At 44.4% G+C, this 7,500-nt stretch overlaps 1 pseudogene; it reads left to right on the top strand.

Moving 5' to 3' along the window:
* LOC125024687 overlaps positions 1-7,380 on the top strand; it is an 8,039-nt pseudogene extending 659 nt beyond the window's left edge.
* The last annotated feature ends 120 nt before the right edge of the window (positions 7,381-7,500 follow it).

Below are 7,500 nucleotides of genomic sequence, written 5' to 3' on the forward strand. Positions count from 1 at the left end.
AAAGAGAGAGAGAGAGAGAAAGAAAGAGAGAAAAAAGGAGAGAGAGAGAAAGAGAGAGAGAGAGAGAATGAGAGAGAAAGAGAAAAAGAGAGAAAGAGAACGAGAAAAAAGAAAAAAACAAAACAAAGAGAGACAGAGAGGAGCAAACAAACAAACACAAAACATAAAAAAAACATAAACAGGAAAACAACGAAAACAAAGAACAGAGAGGCAATAGAGAACAGACACCGACGAACCGATAGACAGACCAATAGACAGACAAACAACTCAACCAGACGAGCGAAACAAACGGAAAACAAACAATCCGACACAACCAAACAAGCGAAGAAACAACCAAACATACGCAGAGATAAACATATAAACAACCAAACAAGCATAAGCAACCAGACACAAACAATCATGAAACACAAAGACAAACAACTAAATAAGCGAAGAAACACCAAACAACCAAACAAAAAGATAAACAAGCAGACAAGCAAAGAATGAACAGATAGACTAACAGCTTAACCAGAAAAAAAACAATAATCAAACAACCAATCAAACAAGCAACCATATATTCAACCAAACAACCACACAGTCAAACAAGCAACCTTATATTCAACCAAACAACCACACAGTCAAACAAGCAACCTTATATTAAACCAAACAACCACACAGTCAAACAAGCAACCTTATATTCAACCAAACAACCAACCTTATATTCAACCAAACAACCACACAGTCAAACAAGCAACCTTATATTCAACCAAACAACCACACAGTCAAACAAGCAACCTTATATTCAACCAAACAACCACACAGTCAAACCTTATATTCAACCAAACAACCACACGGTCAAACAAGCAACCAGATATTCAACCAAACAACCACACGGTCAAACAAGCAACCAGATATTCAACCAAACAACCAAACTAGCAACTAGATATTCACAGTAAACAACCACACGGTCAAAGCAAACAACCAAGCAGCAACCAGTCAAGCAAACAACCAAACAGCTACCAGTCAAGCAAACAACCAAACAGCTACCAGTCAAGCAAACAACCAAACAGCTACCAATCAAGCAAACAACTAAACAGCAACCAGTCAAGCAAACAACCAAGCAGCAACCATTAAAGCAAACAGCCAAACAGCGGCCCGACGAGGCAACCAAACAACCAGTCAAGCAAACAACCAAACAGCGACCCGACGCAGCAACCACGCAACCAGCCAAGCAAACAACCAAACAGCAACCATCTCGACGCAGCAACCACGCAACCAGTCAACCAAACAGCAACCAGCCAAGCAAACAGCCAAACAGCGGCCCGACGAAGCAACGACGCAACCAGTCAAGCAAACAACCAAACAGCGGCCGACGCAGCAACCACGCAACCGGTTAAGCAAACAACCAAACAGCGGCCGACGCAGCAACCACGCAACCAGCCAAGCAAACAACCAAACAGCGGCCGACGCAGCAACCACGCAACCAGCCAAGCAAACAGCCAAACAGCGACCCGACGCAGCAACCACGCAACCAGCCAAGCAAACAACCAAACAGCAACCATCTCGACGCAGCAACCACGCAACCAGTCAACCAAACAGCAACCAGCCAAGCAAACAGCCAAACAGCGGCCCGACGCAGCAACCACGCAACCAGCCAAGCAAACAACCAAACAGCGGCCGACGCAGCAACCACGCAACCAGCCAAGCAAACAACCAAACAGCGGCCGACGCAGCAACCACGCAACCAGCCAAGCAAACAACCAAACAGCGGCCGACGCAGCAACCACGCAACCAGCCAAGCAAACAACCAAACAGCGGCCGACGCAGCAACCACGCAACCAGCCAAGCAAACAACCAAACAGCGGCCGACGCAGCAACCAAGCAACCAGTCAACCAAACAGCAACCAGCCAAGCAAACAGCCAAACAGCGGCCCGACGCAGCAACCACGCAACCAGCCAAGCAAACAGCCAAACAGCGACCCGACGCAGCAACCACGCAACCAGCCAAGCAAACAACCAAACAGCGGCCGACGCAGCAACCACGCAACCAGCCAAGCAAACAACCAAACAGCGGCCGACGCAGCAACCACGCAACCAGCCAAGCAAACAACCAAACAGCGGCCGACGCAGCAACCACGCAACCAGCCAAGCAAACAACCAAACTGCGGCCGACGCAGCAACCACGCAACCAGCCAAGCAAACAACCAAACAGCGGCCGACGCAGCAACCAAGCAACCAGTCAACCAAACAGCAACCAGCCAAGCAAACAGCCAAACAGCGGCCCGACGCAGCAACCACGCAACCAGCCAAGCAAACAGCCAAACAGCAACCAGGCGAGCGGCAACCAGGCGCCGCGCCGCCGGCCGCCAGGGGCGCCCCGGGCGAGTCAACAGGTGGGGCAGTTTCGCCTCGCCGCCGCCAGAGGGCCAGGGCGAGATGGAATGAACATAAATATTTGTGGCTTAGTAATTTCTTATCTCTTAGATCAACCTCTGTTTCTTCTCGGTGTATCTTTATATTCTCTCTCTCTCTATTTCGCTTTCTCTTTGTCTTTGCGTGTCTGTCTGTTTCTCTCTCTCTCTCTCTCTCTCTCTCTCTCTCTCTCTCTCTCTCTCTCTCTCTCTCTCTCTCTCTCTCTCTCTCTCTCTTTCTCCCTTTCCCTCTCTCTCTTTCTCCCCCTCTTTCTCTCTCGCTATATCTATCTATCTATTATATTATATCTATCTATATCTTATTCTCTCTCTCTGTTGTGCATCATTCATTGCGTAATTCCAGTCTCGTTTTTCATTCGTCATTGTGTGCGCGTCATAACACATTTAATTCATTATAAATCTAATCTTATCTCTCGTCGAAGATTTTTTTTTTTTCTCATTATAATTGATATCATCGTTAGTGTTGTTATTACTTTTATTATTTAGTGTCATCTTTATCATTACTCACCTTATCATCATCAGGACCATCGCTATCATCAACCACATTATTATCGCCGCAAGTACTGTAATCATCATGAATTTCAGTTTATTCGCCTCCCCTCCCCCCCCCCCTCCCTCCCCCCTCTCACACATTTCTGACCTTCACCCCTTACCCCTTTCTCCCCCTCCTCCCCCCCCCCAAATTATCTCCACTTCCCAACTCATTCTCCTCCCCCCCTCCTTCTTCTTCTCTCCCCTCCATTCCCCCCTCTTTTCCTTCTCTGCATCTGTCCCTCTCCTCTTCATTTTCTCCCCTCCCCTTTCTTCCCTCACTCGTCTCCCCACTCTCTCCCTTCCCCCAATTCACCCTCACCCCTTTATTTCCTCTCCCCAGCTTTCTCCCCTTCCCCTCTTCCCCTCTCCCCGTCCTTCACCTCTCCCCTCTCCCCCTCCTCCCCACTCTTCTCTCTCCTTCCTTCACCCATCCCCTCTCTCCTCTCCCCTCCCCCTCGCTCCTCTCCCCTCTCCCCATCCTTCATCCCTCCACTTTCCCCTCTCCCCTGCCCCCTCCGCTCTCCCCTCCCCCTCCTCCCCTGTCCCCATCCCCACCTCCTCCCTATCCCTCACCCCTCTCTCCTCTCCCCTTCCTCCCCTCTCCCCCTCCTCCTTTCGCCTCCCCCCATCCCTCCCCTCTCCCCATCCCTCACCCCTCCCCTCTCTCCTCTCTCCTCTCCCCTTCCTCCCCTCTCCCCCTCATCCCATCCCTCCCCTCTCCCCATCCCTCACCCCTTCCCTCTCTCCTCTCTCCTCTCTCCTCTCCCCTCATCCCATCCCTCCCCTCTCCCCATCCCTCCCCTCCTCCCATCTCCCCTCTCCCCCTCCTCCCATCTCCCCCTCCCCCTCCTCCCCCCTCCTCCCCTTTCCCCTCTCCCCATCCCTCCCCTCTCCGCCTCCCCCCCTCCTTCCCTCTCCCTATCCCTCACCCCTTTCCCTATCCCTCAACCCCCCCCTCTCTCCTCTCTCCTCTCCCCCCTCCTCCCATCCCTCCCATCTCTCCTCTCCCCCTCCTCCCATCTCTCATCTCTCTCCTCTCCCCCTCCTCCCCTCTCCCCTGTCCCCATCCCTCCCCTCCTCCCCTCTCCCCACCCTTCCCTTCCCCATTTAACTACCAAGCGATCCGTGACATAACAACCCCCGGACACTGGCTAGTTAATCTATTGTTGTTGTCGGCGTAACTACCACTCTGTTGCTAATTCATTATTTCATTACGTTTTCGGGTTTCCAAGTTTGTTTTTTTCATTATATATAGATAGATAGATAGATTGATAGATAGATAGATGTGTGTGTGTGTGTGTGTGTGAATAATGTATCTTTATTTGTGTTTATTTTTCTTATTAAGGTTTGCTCATTTTCTTTCGTTTTTTTTTTTTATTATTCATTACCTTATTCATAAATCACTTTACTATTTTGATTCATCGTATTTCGTTCACTATTCCCACTATTCGTGTTTCGTTTGGTTTGCATTTGCTTTAGAGGAATTATATATTGTAAATTGTTTGTATTTATTCCACGTCTGTGATGTTCCTGACTATCTTCGTTTTTTTCTTCCAATTTTCTTCGTGTTTCACTTTTTTTCTCTCTCTCTCTCTCTCTCTCTCTCTCTCTCTCTCTCTCTCTCTCTCTCTCTCTCTCTCTCTCTCTCTCTCTCTCTCTCTCTCTCTCTCGCTCGCTCCTTCTCTTTCGCTGAATCTTTCCTCCCTCTTTCGCTCTCTCCATCCATCCTTTCATTAATTCATTCATTCCATTATCCCTCCCTCCATCCATCCATCCATTCATCAGTTTCCTCTTACCTTCTCTCCCGTCTATCCCTCCCTCCCTCCATCCAATTTCCTTCACTCCCCCTCAACCTCTCTCCTTCCCTCCCACCCCTCACTTTACCCTCCCTCTCCCCCTCTATCCTTCCCACCCTCTCTCTCCCCTAGCCGTCCCTCCCTTTCTCCCTCCCTCCCTCCCATCTCTCACCTTGCCCTCCCTCCCTCCCATCTCTCACCTTGCCCTACCTCCCTCCTTGCCTTTCCTCCTTCCCTCCATCCTTCCCTCCATCCCTCTATTTCCCCTCATCCTCCCTCCTTTCCTCCCTCGCACCTGCCCTCTGCGTCCTCAGGTAGACAGACTAATAGATTACCCTTAATTAGGTCCAGTTCGTAATTATGTCAACATCTGCTATCATCATAGAGACATTACTGAAGGAACTGAGCCGTGAGCATTTGAATAAAGAAACGGTACCTTTTTTTTGTTGTTGTTCTTTTCTTTTCCCTTTTTTATCGTTTTTTTTTTTCTCCTCTTCGGGGGAAAAAAATGTGTGTTTGCTTGTTTTTGCTTGTTCGTCCGAGCGCGTGAGTGTATGTGTTCGTTTGTGTGTTTTTGTTTGTGTGTGTCTTTGTGTCTTGTTTGTGTGCGTGAGTGTATGTGTTCGAGCGCGTGAGTGTATGTGTTCGTTTATGTGTTTTTGTTTGTGTGTGTCTTTGTGTCTTGTTTGTGTGTTTATCTGTTTGTGCGTTGATATATTCTATTTCTGTCTGTTTAATAGTACAGTTATCTGGTAATATTGATAAAAAACAAAACAAAAAAAAAAAAAGGTAGTAACCACATTAATTTGAAAATAAGAACAATACTAATATCAGTAATAAGCATAATCATGAGAGTAATAACAGTAATTGTAACATTGATAAAAGGTGATAGTAATATGCAAATTAGGATAATTATAATGATATTAACAGCAATGATAATGATAGAGATATCGGTTCTTATGATGTTGACAAAATGATATCAGTTTTAATGTTGGTAAATATCATAATGATAAAATGATAATGATAAAATAATATATGATAATATATTATGATATTATTGTTATTATATCAATCATGCAATCAATGTTATCACCATTATCGTTAGTTTTCATTAGCGTGATTGTTAGTAGTATATAATTGCAAAGAGGATAAGCATTATGATGATATAATACCACTATCGCTATTATTATTATCATTATTGCATTAGGATTGTGTCACAGTTATTATCAATACTACCATTTCATTATCATCATTATCAAAATGACATCATTATCAATATTATCATCATTATCATTATCAAAATAACCATCATTATCATCTTTATCAATATTATCATCATTAGCATTGCTATGTATCATTGCCGTTATTTTGTTATTTATTATAATTATTACAACTTGTTATATTTTCATAATCGATATCGTTATCAATATAAGCGTTGGATTACATTAATATCCTTGCTAATCATTATCTTCAAGTGTCATTATCTTTAAGGAATTGACTGATTATATTAATTTTATATAATTGAGCTGATGAATGTCTATCATTATCGAGGAATGTGGTAGTTATCATTGTCATATAATTGTCAAGGTTTTGACAATTAGCTGAATTCGTGTTATTGTGTTTTGTATCATTGTTTTGGTTGGTCTATAAATATATGTGTGTAAATTATGAATACAGCTAATAATTATGATTAATCACACACACACACACAGACACACACGCACTCACACGCACACACACACACACGGACACACACACACACGGACACACGCTTACACACACGCACAGACGCACACACACACACACACACACACACACACACACAAGCACACACACACACACACACACACACACACACACGCCGATCACTTACACATGGTTCTCCAGATCTTAGAGGAAATCGCACCCTTTCTCAATATCCGAAGAGAGTTGTTAAAACACAAATGGTCTATCGATTAACCATTATTAGCAACTGTCGGTCGAGGGTTAACCGGTGTACTTAATGTTACGAACGATATCTTGATCGCAAATAACTAATACAGTGGAAAATAAGAGCAGAGAGGAAAATAATTTAAAAAAAAAAAAATTGATAGCTACTTTATGTGAGCATAATACCTGAGAAGAATAAATTTAATGATAACGAGAGGTCAACAGCTGTGCAGCGCGATAGATGGGAAAGAGCGGTGCGATTATCGTCTCTAAAGAATTGTTGTTTAAGGGCGTTATTCCCTCGCAGTCGGGATCGAAGGGTACGATAATTACCGTTATTCATGACATTTGTTTACGATGTTGGCAATTAGTTAATGATTAGACCAGAGATGAATACCCGTAATTACACACTAATTAGGGAGGTGATTAGAACGATTCATCAGCAGGGGGAGCAAATAGAGGTTATAATGTAATATATATCGGGTATTATTAGACTAGAAAGTCTTAACAGCAAAACAAGCAAACTGTCACAACGCAATTTGTCCCAAGAAGCTCTCTTCCTTCTCAGCAAGACATTTCGCGAGCCTCGAGCCTTTCGCAGACCACAAATATAAGCCAAAACGTCAATAAAAAAAAAAAAAAAAAAAAAAAAAAAAAAAAAAGTAAGGAAAAGAAAAAAGAAAAAGAGAAAAAAAAAACAATAAAAAGAAAAAGAGAGAGAGAAAAAATATAAAATGATAGAGACCAAGGGGCTTCATCATCACGCCCTCGCCTGAAGGGAAAATCAAATCTTTAAAAAGTACACTGTTGCAGGTTTTCGATTGCAGAAG

This window comes from Penaeus chinensis, unplaced genomic scaffold (assembly GCF_019202785.1).
Source record: "Penaeus chinensis breed Huanghai No. 1 unplaced genomic scaffold, ASM1920278v2 CTG_3356, whole genome shotgun sequence".
Classification (NCBI taxonomy): Eukaryota; Metazoa; Arthropoda; class Malacostraca; order Decapoda; family Penaeidae; genus Penaeus; species Penaeus chinensis.